The sequence below is a fragment of the Vidua macroura genome, chromosome Z (genome assembly GCF_024509145.1).
Source record: "Vidua macroura isolate BioBank_ID:100142 chromosome Z, ASM2450914v1, whole genome shotgun sequence".
In the NCBI taxonomy this organism is placed as follows: Eukaryota; Metazoa; Chordata; class Aves; order Passeriformes; family Viduidae; genus Vidua; species Vidua macroura.
In genome coordinates this window covers 26,521,597-26,536,397 of record NC_071611.1, presented here as the reverse complement: position 1 = coordinate 26,536,397, position 14,801 = coordinate 26,521,597, and the positions used below count along the sequence as shown (strand labels likewise).

Below are 14,801 nucleotides of genomic sequence, written 5' to 3'. Positions count from 1 at the left end.
ACATACATTTTCAACACATACTGAGTGCTATTGCAATACATGGACCTTGGGACTATCATACAGGGAGACAGTGATGCAACAGCAACCACATTCCACGCTCCTGAACCCAAGTGTCAAAACCACTTAATTTCAGCCAGACACTGGCAAAAGTCTGCAGGGCTCCTCAGACATGTCTCAAGATACTTCAATCCCCACAAAGTTTAGAAAAAGTCTCATTTAACCACAGACACAAGTTGGCTTTGGCATTGAGCAAGTGACCACATGCGCCGCCAGAAAGTTTAACATTCAATTTTCTGCTTACAGGTATACACATCCTGTATTGTGCTTTTAAACCTTCAGCTTTCCACAGTATCATCACATGCGACTTCAGTAGAGGTAAATATTAAAAGACACTAAGTAGTTCTGACATTACCTTACTGTTTGATACTAGAGCATGGACAACTCATTCCTAGTACGGTAATTTAACCCTGTGCAGAAAAAGAAGTTGCATTTTATCTTGACTTCATTATAATTGTTCAGTCTGTTTGGAAGAACAAGGAGATAAAGTAATGGAATTGAAGGAAGCAGATGAAAACTCAACCATTTTAATTTAGCTGCAAGTGTTGCCATTTATGATAACAAACACGGAATACAATGTATCAGCTTGTTGCTCAACCACTTCCACCAACGTTTAACTGCTGGTCTCACTGTCTACAGCATACTTGGTATAATTGCTTTATAAAATTGTAACTGTTTATCTTTGCATGCTTCGCTAGCTGGTCAGTTCAAGACACAACAGGTTTTCCCAGGATTGAGGTGCTCACAAAACACCATTAAAACTCTAGCTCTTTTCTATGACCTTAAACTTTTAGATCAACTTAGACAACTGACCTTAGCGCTCTTCACTCGCTTTCTTTTTAAACACTCTTTACTCATACTCACTATTTACTAATAAACTCCCAGTCTAGGTTTCCAAAAAAGTCACAAGTCTGAGGAAGCACTCACACTGATGGACCCTGAGGAGGCAGTGAACACCAATTACAAGCTATTTCTTTCACTCACAGGCCATACTATCTCCACATGCTTAGTCCAAATGCATTAGCACGGCCAAACTTCAAGGCAGCTTTCAGAAGCTTTCCTTCTCCAGATATTAGTTAATAAGAAAACAAATAAAGAGTCAATGGTTCCTTTACCACCTTTATCCATTTGCTGTTTTCTTAAATAAAGAACTTTTAATTTAAATTCTATGTATTTTGACACACTTACCTTTTGCTTTGCTCATTTCACTGGAATTACTTTAACCTGTTTGCTTTTTATTAGTAATATACATAAAAATCCTAAGTAAAAGAGCCAAAATTTTACCATATGGATTCCATTTCCTTACATTTCACCTACTGTGACCTCAATTCAACTTAACACATGGAGACTGTAAACAAAATAATGAGAAAGGCAGTTTAATCTTGCCAGGCAAGATTATGCACTATGCAACTATGAAAAACAGAAAAATGCTACTGTCTATAATGTTCCTCAGTATGAACCCTGTAATTAGATTTAGTCAGAAGACAGATGCAAGTCTTGTGCCTAAAAATGCCATCAAATTTATTTCTAGTATTTGGCAGTTTAATTTTTCTCTGAAGAGAACTGCACATATATCAATAAGTCAAATGTATACACACACCTACATAAAAGGACAAGTAACTTGTGATCACTAAAATACTGTGATGATGATGCCAAAAAAAACCAAAAACAACTAATCCAAAAGGCATTCATCCCTATGCAAGCAGTTGGAATTAAGAGTCCCAGCAAGTTATCAGTAAAGGTGACTGTGCACGCAGCCTTCTGCAGAGCCCCAAAGGCAACTTTCATTGTGTGTAATCACATCACTCCACTGCCTGAGGCCACAAGCACACCCATCAACACTGGTGGCAGGGCAGAAAGACACTGTAGAAGTGGAGTGGAAGAACAGGAAAGTGGGGCTGGAGAGCATCAGTAGGAAGGGCAGGGCACAGACAGAACTCACTACAGCGGTAGAGGGAAATCCAAATTCAGGCTTGTCTGTCCATTGTGTGTTCACACACATTGCTACCCACACCTCTGTGGCACACCTCTTAGCTATTTGCACAGCAAAACCTCTGACCTAGCAACAGTAAGATCACCCTAATTGTGTTGTTTAAGACACCTCAGCCAACACACAGGGCCAGAATAAAACACCAGGCTTACTGTGGCAAAGAGGGACCCTACCTGAGGAAGGTAGGCATGCTTCACAAAAGCTACTGATGTTTCACCAAAGGCGAACTACTTGAAATGAAGAGCATAACAAAAAGGTTTTCTGCATCTGTTGTTACTACTTGGTAGAAATTCAAAAGATAGTCATTTAAACAGCAGCTAATTAAGATAATGCCCTGCAAATACTGCACAGGTTTTCTGGCTAAGTCAATACCTTGTTCAATTTCTGTTTCAGTCTTGAAATGTAAAAAAAAAACCCATCTGCATTACAACTTGAGGCCAGAACAGTGATTCACTAATACACTTGTAGCAATCCTCTACTAGCCAGGGGCTGGTTAGGGAAGGCTACACTTGAATGCAAGAAAAGAGGAAGACAAGAACAGGGACAGGGGAAGTGAAAGAGAGGGGAAGGGTTGAACAACTCAGACCTCCTGAAAGAAGTTTGGGAGGAAAGAGTTACCAAATGGATTCAATATTCAGATCACTGGACAGTTGAAACCAAAAAGCTTCCTATCACCAAACTCTCAGTACAGTAACCAACTGAAAGAAATGTGGTAATGTATAGCTTAAGGAACAGAAAATAAGGATGACAGGCAAGAATTCTGGAACAAAAGAGACTCTGCGGAGAAAGCTGTGTCTGGATCACTAAGTAACTCATACTGCAGACTTTTAGGAGTCTTGATCTGAACCATGAGACTCCAGAGGACTGAAACACCTGTCTAGGAAAAACCATAGAGAAGGAGCACCACTTAATCACTGAGTAAATTGGAAATGACCATGAGAAAGACTGCAGTGTAGAAACCCTCAGCCTTGACATCTGGTCTTTATTCTTCTTTTGACAATTCATCATCTTCTGGTTCTTTCACAGCCAGTCTTTTGCAGGGTCCTTCTACCAAGGTCTGAATAAACCATATGTTCACTTTTTCCACATTCTGAAAGGAGCTCCAGAGAACACCTGAAATGTTGCAGCACATTTTTCCTTCAAGATACAAATATAAGCATGTGAATATACCATGAGATTAAAGTGCAAGAGCACTTCTTCCTCTGCCTGCCTGGGTTTTAATTCCTATATAATTATTACAGACGCAATGTCTTCAAAGTTTGTAATTCAAAATTCTTTGGCTTAAGGGCACAATGGATTTTTTTTTTGGTTTGGTTTTTTTGGGGGGTTTTTGTGGGTGTTGGTTTTGGTTTTTTTTTTTTGCAGGGGGGTTGGGGTTTTTATTGTTTTTTTTTGTTTGTTTGTTTTTTGTTTGGTTGTTTTTTTTTTGTTTGGGTGTTTTTTTGTTGGTTTTTTGGTTTTTTTTTTTTTGTTTTTTTTTTTGTTTTTTTTTGTTTAACCTTAGCCTGGAGAAAAAAACTTACACATTCAGGTTAATAGAACTGAAAATTCAGTTTGCAGCTACAAACCCAGACAATGAGATTGAACGGTTACAAAAATGGCTTCAAATTCACAAGAACATAAAGAAATGCTGTATGTTGCATAATACTTATATATAGATATGGTAAGTTTAGGTGATGAGCAGGACCCTTGGGCACCCAGAGGCAGAGAACAGAGCCATGGCAATTCCTGTCCTCTCTCCAGCACTCCTGACTCCCCAGGGAAGACAGCTGAACTGCTTGTTGAACAAGTCCCAAAACTGCTGTGCATTCAGTAGCTGTTTCTACAACTGATATGGCCCAGCACAAGTAGGAGCCATAAATAAAGGGTGGAGGCAGAACATCAGGCTCACAAGTTAGAATCTCACTCCAAAACCTCTTGGCTTTGTTGACTGTGCTGGTCCACAAAGGCAGAAAGGCACAGAGGATGGAAATGTACCTTTGTTCCTGCTTCACAGTGAGATGATAAATTCTTTCAGGAAGAAGGCAAATGCAGTGTGCCTGTGCAGGTGCTCAGTTCAGGGGCAGTGCCATGCCAGCAATGACCTCAGTTATCACTTGAGGCCTGCTTGGCTGCCTTCACTATGCAATAAGCAAGTGTTTGCTAAAGTACTGGAGCTGATACTGCTGGCTCCAGGGTAACCTCCTCCCAGTACTCCCTGGTAGATCACTTCAGGAGCACACTGCACAGGCAGGCAGGCATTGCTTGTAGGGCACTTGCCCACAGGGCTTCTGGACAACTGACCCTTATTTCTCATTCACATACATACCCAGTAATATGAATTATTTTTTCCTTCATCATCAGGAGTTAGAACCATAGGTGAGAACAAAATCACAAAGTGTTTGAGCCTCGAATATCAAACCTTTGAGCAAGGTTTGAAAAGAACAGACAAATCTTGACCTTTTTAGTCAGTACATCCAGTACATATTTACTGAAATTCAAAGCTATTTTGAGTGACAATGACACATCCACCATTGCATATATCATTGCAAAATCAGATACACAGTGAGCTAGATGTTGCTCCTAACTTATCAATAAACCAAGTACTTTCATTTCCAGGACAAGTCTTTGACAGCTGCACCCAAAAGATAAATTTTTACCTAAACCATACACTCAAGTTTTTAAGTATTAGTATTTGTTCTACTAAATTTCCTGTAACCTGAGAGAAACTTTGTCCATAGCATCTTGAATAACTTAATTTTTCATTTTATTTGCTTATGTCTACCTTATAACCCAAAGTTATATTTGGGTTAATGGAGCAAGTACTGACCTCAAGACAGCCTCCTCGTTACATTGAGTACATTTCCTCTAATGAGAATATCACAGTGACAATGCTAAATTTCAACTGCATAAAAAATATCAGGAGCATAACAGAAGCATTATGTAAATACCCAAAACCAGGTATTTTGCTTGAAACAGCAATATTAAGACCACCAAATTAAAGGAAGCATAACCAGCATTCAATCACTCTTATGGCAACAGCAGTACAAGCAACACACATAAACTTAAGACCAAACGAAGTAATGCGTTTGCTATTTTTGAAGTCTCTATCCAAAAAAGAAATTTGGGCCCTTGTGCCATGCACAACGGCTGGGCACAGAATGTTATAATCTTTTGTGTAGCTGCAGTTTGTTTCCTTTCTTGAAGCACTTCTTCACAAATTTCAAGATTTTAGCTCAGCTTGTAACAATTCTTCCAAGTTTTTTCCTGGTTTCCAACTCACATTCTATGGACAGCTTCCTTAAAATGAGGCATTTACTGCTGCTAGAGGGAGTGGAACAGTGCAAAAATATATTTCCTCAGCAGTACCTTACCCAGGTGAGTTTCTACCATTCCTATTCTATATGGTAACTATTTCTGTATAGACCCACTGTCACAACAAGCCTCGTTCATCACAAGTATTCCACCTCTTCCTGTCTTCCACATTAAAGGCTGTTAAGTGTGAGCACATGCGAAATACCTTCTACCTAATTTGTAACAGTTTTCACACAAATAGTCAATTTTCAAGAAAGTCTATAGTTTATAACTTGAGGAAATTATATTAGAAAACTTGATCACATGTAAATTTGCATCTGAAATGTGCCTGAGAAGCTGCTGGAGACAACTTCTACTACTGCTATGGGAACCCAAAATTCTTAACTGCTCATTTCTTTGTCCTTTTGGGGAATCCAGGCCTGTCAATGGCCAGCATTTGCAGCCTGAACAGAAGTAGCCTACCAGTCAGCACCTTCCTGACACAGTTTCAGGAAAAAGAATACAGATGAACACTACAGAAATTCACCTCTATTTTTATCAGAAACTTCTGCAAATATTTATGAAGCTACTTAATTTTGTTTAAGTATGGTGACAACATAACAAAACAAACCCCTACCCCTCTTCCCTCACCCCCACTCCCCCTCAAAAAAGAGGAAATACTAAGTGTTATTGCTATGGTTCAGTGTTATAGGAAACACCAGCCCTTGTTTTGCCTGTTACTAACCACAGTACTAAGAAAGTTGATTCATTTTGTTCTAGGACAGCTCATATCTGTGTAATCTTCAGCAAAACCATGCGGTCTTACTTTTCATTTTCTGTGTGTAGATGTAAGTTGGAGCATAAGGGACTGGTTTTACAAGTGATAAAAAGCTGTGCATTTTCTGGATTGTTCTAACCCATTTGTTAAACATCACTACCATAGTCAGAGGTGATATAAATTAGCAGGCAGTCACATCCAGTCCTTGAAGGTCAGCTGTCTATCCACCTTCAATAATCAGCTGCCATGCAGCTTTGAATGCCAGGCCAAGGCTGGTTCTTCTCCCAATGTCCACTAAATCACAGTGAAGAAATCTGTGCTCTGCTGTGGCCTGAAAAGCAGTATTCAAAACAACTTCTTAGCTCAGATGTAGTGAAATCATGTTTATTGTGTGCTCATTTTAAAACAGCTGACATTTTTCCTAGGTTAAAGCTTTGCCCCAGATTTCCCTAAACATAATCCCTGCTCTACCCTCCATGTTCCTTTTCAGTTACACCACAACCTACTCATGCTGATATTTATTCTGCTACACTTACTGAAAAGATATGAAATTTTAAAACTGTTTACCACTGAAAAGAGACCATCCAGTCAATTGTAGCTTGAGTAAATCTGTTGGTCTTGAAAAAAACTAAAAATCACAAAAATAAGCAACACATACCACAAGTTACATCTCATCCCCACAGTTTTGAGGCCCTTCAAGTCAAGAGTAATTTTATCTACAAAAGCTACAAAAAAGAGGTTGAAAAAGCACCTTGAATCTCACTTTGTGTAAAAAAAAGCATTTATTTTTCTTTCTTGATTGGGTAGTCTAGAACTCAGTTTCTTAAAATTTTCTTAGCACTGTAGCATTGCCTGGGAAACACTGCTATGCCTTTACTGACATGGATTTGTGAAATTACAGCACTAAAGACAAGATTACCTCAAAAATATTTCTGCAATTCAAAACTCCCTGGGTAACGGGAGCTGAAAGCAGCCCCAGCCGTTTCAGGAGGGCAGGGCACAAGCCTGTCAGCAGCACCAGAGCAGAAGCAGCTAGGGACATGAGGGTGATGCACGTGACACTCCTTCCTGTGTGCCCCAGTCCACCTTTGAGTTCCGCTTGCATGTTTTCCTGCCCCACCGCATGCACACTTTCCAGATCTCTGTGTGCAACAGTAGCACAACTTTAACTTCATCTGTCATTCTTCCAGCTGCTGGTGGCTCATCTCTACTGAAGCTACTCCATCATGCTGGAAGACCTGCCTGCAGGCTCATGCGGCAAAGCAGACTGGGGACCTAATCCAGCCAAAAATAATTCCACAGGAGGAGTCAAGGTCACTTCTTCCACCAGTAGAGTTGACTGAAAGCACACTCAAAACCACACTCAAAACCACAGTTTCAGGGTGCAGTTCCAGAGCAATTTTAACACCTCTAAACTCTGTCTGCCACAGTCCCACCTGGCCAGAAAGTCCCCCTGCCTTGGCCAGCAGTGAAGCTGTGAGACCTACAGTCACCCCCTGCACAGACCAGAGGTGACTGCAAATCCAGCAGTACAAATCAGCTCTGCTAGGAGAGATTAACTTCCTGACAGATTGGATATGCATACTGGCAAGAGGTGAAGTTGTCTTCATCAGCATGACAGAGCAGCTTTAGACAAGTTCACGCTGCTGAAACCTCACCAGCTGCAGCAGTCTGCAGCAAAGCAGGTGAGGGGATTCCAGTGCTAATAACACCAGTTAAAAACAACATCTTATCAATGATGTCGACCCTAGACACAGGGTCTATCCTCAAAAATATTGTGTCCTTGATTAGTTCAAGGGTTTTTTTTGCCTTGTTTCTAATACTTCAGCCAGAGTATTAGGAAAAGGTAGCCCCAGTACTCAGCTATGATTCCTCAAAACATCTTTGAAACAACACCCTTTAACCACAAGTGAAACATTTACTGGCCTATAGTAGAACCCTACAACCCTGTGGAAAAGCTGTTGCCTTAATGAAGCACACTTCTGTACAGAGTTTGGGCATTTCCCATTCCTGCTGCCTCTGGATTAATTTGTGCTCTCCTCCCAGAAGAGGAGGATCCAATCACACAAATATAATCAGTTTATGGAGCAGTTTTATAAATCAAGCACAAATGCAGGAAGTTATTATTCATTTCAGGAGGAACAGACAGTAGAGGATTGATAGCATGCATGACTACAAATTCCTCTACACACTTTGAAGCCTGAAAAGAGTTGCTTCAAATACCTTGCTAGATGCCACAAAAGCTTTTACTGCACTTTCAAAGAATCAGGTCAGACTCCAAAAGAGAGGACTGCAGAGACCACATCCTTCATCACTCATTTTATCAGAAGCCATGGACTGCTTAGCAGTATACACGAAGGCCAAGGTAAGTATCTGAGATGAGGACAGCAGTTTCTAACAGCTTTGGAGCCTGGCTGGCAGACAGGACAGGACCACACCTGGAGGCAGAAAGTCTTTATGGGCTGGCAGCAGTTTGCCAGCTGCTGTGAGTCAGAGCTCTGAAGTGCTCCTTGAATCTGATTCCTGAAGAATTTCTCTCTAGACAACCTCAGCTTGGGCAATAAGTGATAACAAAGAATTGACATAATCCCTCTGGATAAGTATTTCTTGCTAGTGCATATTCATTTGAGCAAAACAGTAATTTCAGCACGGAAATCAGCTACCAGCACAGGTTCTTAATGGCTGTTTATTTGCTTACACATTTCAAAAGGTATTTAGAAGCTAAGTGTTTCACTGTGCAGAGTTTATAGGACAACCATCTGGTTTAGTAATCCATCCCCTCCCTCTCCTGCCACCTTACCATGGCTGTTGGGCACCAGAGAACACACTGCAGCCACTGCCTGGCCCACCAGTCCCTCACCACCACAAGCTAGGGCACTCCTGTTCTGTATCACAGCAACTGGCAAAACTCAACTGGAGTAGTGCCAGGGCAACATGCTCGTCTCCAGCACAACCCCATCCTTGTGTCAGTTACTCAGCAGCCCACTTCTCCTCCCAGCAGTGAAAATAAGGCAGTATATGTCCAGCAAAGCTCTTCAAAGCCCAACTGGCACCACTCTGGAGGGAACATTGCTGTTTTCTGAAGGTGAAGCCAAGTGCCAAGGTGCAGGAAGTGCTGACCCATGAATGAGCTGTGTAGGACACAGCTCTCCTACCAGCCTGTCTTATCAAGGATCAGCAAATAAGGCATGTACAGCAGGCATCGTTCCCCAGGATGGGGGCACTTGGCCCCTGCCTCCCAACTCATGGTCCCCAGGCCAGGGTGGACACAACTCCTCCCCTGTCCAGCACCTGCACTTTCATTCCGCAACATGCAGTAGTTCAAGGATACTTGTTTCAGAAAAACAACAAAACAGCCTGAACAAGTGAAGCAAACACAGCAGGTTAATAATTTCCTGCAAGGAGCAAGCACAGGAGAGCACACTTGCTTATCATCACACTGAAATATGACCCACCAGTCCTGCCTGTCACTGACAGGCTTTTTTTTTTTTTTCTGCCTTGCATGTAGGGTTATTCCTAGTAAAACATAGTTTGAACCAGCAACAATGTCAAGCAAACTTTGAGCTAGAAAAATTATGTAGCAAACCCCACTTGACAGAAGAGGTGAGCTAAAAATCGGCCTGCTTCCTATTCCCTGCCTCAAGTATCAGACTTGATGTAGCACGCTCACATGTGCTATAAATCCTGTTTCCAGTGCAATATTAATATTTCCTGTTTCAACAGCATTCAAGTTGCTTTAAGCATGCTCTAACATAGCTCTGTCCTTTCTTTACCAGCAGACTTCAGGGGAGATGAACCTGCTTTGTACAAAAAGCACAGAGAGAACCACTCCTACCAAGTGAATTATGTGCACTTGGTTAAACAAAGCAGTTAAACTTTTTGAGTTCTCAATCAGCAGTTTAATTATTAGCAACCTACAAAAAGAGTAGAAGAGATAAACTGTGTATTTGGTTGCCAAATAACACCCACCAATAAAAAAGGAGAAAAGTGTTCTCATAAGTCACAGGCACTACAAGAAAGCATACACCCAAAAGAATATATATGCACAGGACATAGCAAAACTTTTTTTTTTTTTAATTTCAAAAAACTATTTTAAAAACAAAATCCCATCTGTTTTCACTTAGGAAAGTCCTATGGAACTTTTACCAAAAGATATTTCCCCTTTTTTAGACTGAAAAAGAGTCATTTGTTTCACTGCACTTACTAGACATGCAGACAAATTTATAGTGTTTTATGTTAAAAGCTTTTCGAAAAGCCACTGGTCTGTAAACTTTCACATCCTCCTGAGCAAAGAAGCTAGGTATAGTTTCATAGAGAGGCGTAGGCTGTGTTTCACTTCAGGTTTGCCCTGCCTGTCTCCACAGGCAGAGCAGCACTCCCTCATGAAGCTTCATGCTGCTTATGTCTCATCTCCAAACTCCTAGTGCCAAACAGTAGTAATTCTGGGAGCCAGCACCAGAAGCACAAGCAACGCCCTTATCGCTGTATACCAAGGTCTGTTTTCCCCAGTTTTAACCCATCATCCATGCCCCATGAAACTAGCTTTCTGGCCTCAGCAGCAGAGGTGAAGACTTATTTGTGTCTCCAACAGAAGCATCTGCTGATGTTGGAGCACATAGCTCAGTAGACAGGAACTCAGGGCATATATTAATTCAGCTACTCTGAGCATGTTAATGCCCAAAATCCTTTTCAAATTCAGACACTACTCTCTGTAGCTTCATTACATTCCTGGAAGTGCAGTGAAGCCATTCAGACAGTTCACAAAAACGTAAACATTTGTTTCTGCACACAGATTTCAGGGAAAACTAGCTATAAAGGAGCTGAGAGTGTCAGGAAACGAGCCTTCTCAAAGATACACCATTGTCTGATTTGGTATCTTCCCATGTTCAGTCTGTGATGCACATCAGAGATTTATACTCTCTTTGTCTTCATAATCTTCCATAGCACCAAGCATTTTTGTTATAAAAATGGCTCATACCTCTAATCATAATATAAGTCCTAATTCCCTGCAGTTTTGTGAACCTTTGCTTCTGATTGTGCTAGGACTGAGAAATAAACCAGGCAACCGCTGTAGCTAGACTGGAAACCACTATGCAAATTCAGTTGCAGTGTGCCTGTTAACGCAGTTTCAGCTGGATAAACTGGCTTGTAATTTGACGTTTTCACTTGAATTGGTACTGGAGATAAATATCTGTCTGAAGGGCTCAGTGGAGCACCAACAGAAATCTCTTCTGCATCTCTCTTAAGCTATTGACAGCAAGCAGAGTTGGAGGCACCTTTCCACAAGTGGTCCAGGAAGCCACAAAACTTTCACCCTAATAGACCAAGGGAAGGCTCTAGGAGTTTGCTCTGAGCTCTGATTCTCCCATGAACCATGCTCATCCTGAACTAGCACCAACCCAGAAACGGACTGTCTTGTTTGATTTCATTCATCAATTTCCTGACTTTAAATATGGAAATGATCAGCTCTAAGATTTTTTTTTTCTAGATGTTTTTTGTGTTACTATATCAGCAAAGCTTGTAATGTACAACTTCTTTTAAATTCAGGATATGTCTTCCAATTGAAATGCTACTCATAATCATGCACCAGTTTATAAAGTACCTGGCAGAAAGTTACGATAGTAAAATGCTAGCATTCTTCAGAGCAATACACAAACTCTGCTAGGAGCTTGAAGTCAAAGTCAAAAGTCCAGGTCAAGTTAAATGTTTAAAACAGTTCTAGGTCACTAAAGCAAGGGGTCTTAGAAATTTGATAGCCTAACTTGGACAACTTATTAACTCCTTAGGAAATCCAGCATAGATGTGGTGCTCTCAACAAAGGCAACTGTTTGTCAGTAATCCAAAGTGAAGTTCTAGTTATGTAGGGGGCTTTCATAAGAAAATGCTAGTGTTGGTTTTCTAGTCAGGGAGCCTTTTTTTTTTTTTTTTTTTTGAGGTGGTGGGTCTCTTTGCTTCTCAAAATGGCAGCCAAATGCTATGCAGATAAAATGTATATATTTCTCTAGATACCTGCTAAAAAACCCAAACATGTACCGCCTACTGTCACTACAGACAAGGCTATGGCTTGTTTGTTAATGGAGGTCTCCATGGAGTTTTTTGGTGTATTTTTTTAAAATATTGATATCAGCCTGGCATATTTCAAGAGCCTTTGCCTAGTCTCCTGAAAGGAATGTAATTTCAAAGGTTCCTGCAGCAAAAATTGCACTCCAAAAAGAAGTGGATGCAGTGTGGCACAGCAGCCAGAGCTTCTCACTCAGGGAAGGACAGAATAACTACCAGATCCCAAGCAGGCAGACATTATTGGTCAGAGGAGAGGCACCCTTAGAAAAACAAGTGTACTCTCATCCTCTCTTGTACTTGGGGCAGAGAGACCTGACACCAAGTGTGGCTACACCTCAGAACATGAATGTCCCCATGGTAACAAGAACAAAATGCTCTCAACTACCATAGCAAAGCATAAGCACGGAGAGGATAGAACATCTCTTCAAAACTATATTTAGTATTCTTAACATGGCCATTCTTTCCCATAATAATTGAGGCCTAAAATCTAAAATATTCTGAGCAGCTCTGGCAATAAGGTAATTCATCCTCAGTGCCCAGGCAGGAACAAGACTCAAAGGATGAGCCCTTTGCTTTGAGTCAAAGCCTAATCTTTGCCTTTATCAGAAGTCATGACATCCACCTATCCAGACCCACATATTCTGAGATCAGCCACACCAGATCTACAAAGGAAAGCCCCTGCTGCTGGAGTCCTGACGGGTATACAACAAACATTTCTGCATCTCAGACAAGTGGATACTGTCCAAACCGAGGCTGGAGCACAATGCTGCACACCTGGACACTGCCTAACTACAACGTGCAATGGCACAAACAGTTAGGAGGACTGGTTTCACAAGCAAAATAACACAACAGCATAGGCACTCAGACAATGCCTGCAGTAACCAGTGAACACACACCTTCACAAGGATGTAATCCACCTACTGAGTAAAACGAAAAATTAAACCTACAGGCAGGTTCCACAAACTGCCCCCACAGAGGGCATCAATAGGTGAATCAGTCATCAATGAGGAGAAATGTTTAGAGGAGCACGGCATTCTGCAAGCTGAAGGTCTTACTGCCAAGCTTTTTCTACTTTTGTCTTAGGTGGAATCAAGGTGGCCCTTAACACTGTTAAGGAGTTTTGTGTTTCTTTCTAAAAGGAGTTTTCAAAACCGGTTTTGAACAAAGCCACTAGATAAGAACTGGGTACCTACTCACTAGACACAGGATGCCAGGGTTGTTGAGAACTTTGCAAATCATTTGTGTGTTCCCATTTTGCGATGCCTCAAGTATCAGAGGCTTTTCGTGTAGGAATGGCACAGCCACGGGCTTGCACTGCTCTGCCCCGCAAGAGCCAGGAAAAGCACAGGCGGGTGCAAGACCCCAGCACAGCACAGCACGGCCGGGAGAGACCAACAGCAAGAGGAGGTAAGATGCTTCAAGGGTTTTTCTTAAACGCATGTTTGGGAAGTAAATACACCCCCTCTGAAAAGAAATGCCTGGTACCCGCACGGTCTCTCCCCTCATCCCAAGTACTTAAGAGTTGCAAAGGTCTAAGATAAAGTTATAAAACTAGAAAGCAAAGGTTTAATTTTATAATCCGAAATTCCGAAGTGATAATCCAAAGGTTACCAAGTTTCAACCTGAAACTACAGTCATAACTCAAGTTACGAAGTTAAAACCCAAACCCATACCTGTAACACCAAATTACAACACTAAAACCCGAAGCTCGACCTCTTATCTAAAACTCCCGAGCTGCAATGCGGAATTACAGCTATAATCCATTCACAAAGTTACAGAACAAAACGCAGCCCCGTGAAAACCTGTTCAAAACCCAGCCGGAGCCGACTGCAAAGGAGCCGGAGCGCTGCGCGCTGCCGCAAGACTGCTGGGCGGGTTTTAGTTTGCCTTCAACTCGCTCTTTTAGTATTAAACCGAGAAAGCAGCAAAGGGGTGGTAAATTAAAAAACAACAACAACAAAAAAAAAAAAACCAACAAAAACAAAACAAAACAAAAAAACAAAAAAAAACAAACAAACAAAAAAAAAAAAAACCAAAAAAAAACCAAACAAACAAAAAAAACCAAAAAACAAAAAAACCGAAGAAAATGTCCCGAAACGCCCCCCAGGACCCCACTCACAGCCGTAGCGGGGCCGCTGCAGGGACGCCAGCTCCTCATGGTGCATCCTGCCGCCGCCGGGAGGGACGGCGCTGGCCCCTGCCCGCCCTTCTTATGCGCGGCCCGGGCCCCGCTGATTTGCTGCGCCCGCGGCCACGACCGCCCCGCGCGGGGCCGGGGCCACCCGGGGCGGCTCCAGCGGGGCCGGGGCCGCGCGTGTGCGCGGGAGAGCGGGGCGGGCGGGGAAGGTGCGAAAAAACAAGGAAAAGGGGAGAAAGAAAGTGAGAGAGGAGGGAAAAAAACCAAAAAACCCAAACCAAACCAAGACAAAAAAAAAAAAACTAAAAAAAAAAAAAAAGGTAGAAAAAGCGCCAGGTCAGAAAGTAGAAAAAGAAAGGAAAACAAATCAAAATGTAACAAAACAACCCCCCCCCCCCAAAAAAAAACCCACAAACAAAACCCCAAGCCCCAAAGCAAAGGAAAAAAAATCAACCAAAAACCCCCCAAAAACACAAGAAACCAAAAAGGTCCCCAAACAACAACAC

General features: G+C 41.8%; 1 protein-coding gene across 3 annotated transcripts in view; it reads right to left on the bottom strand.

The window, feature by feature from the left end:
- Positions 1 to 14,312, bottom strand: part of IQGAP2 (IQ motif containing GTPase activating protein 2) — a 123,091-nt gene extending 108,779 nt beyond the window's left edge. For 2 of the 3 annotated variants that reach the window (XM_054003012.1, XM_054003009.1), the window contains exon 1: positions 14,278 to 14,312. The gene's annotated coding sequence lies outside the window, so the exon portion shown is untranslated. The remainder of the gene's footprint in view (positions 1 to 14,277) is intronic. The other variant, XM_054003010.1, reaches the window with a different exon arrangement.
- Positions 14,313 to 14,801: the final 489 nt, after the last annotated feature.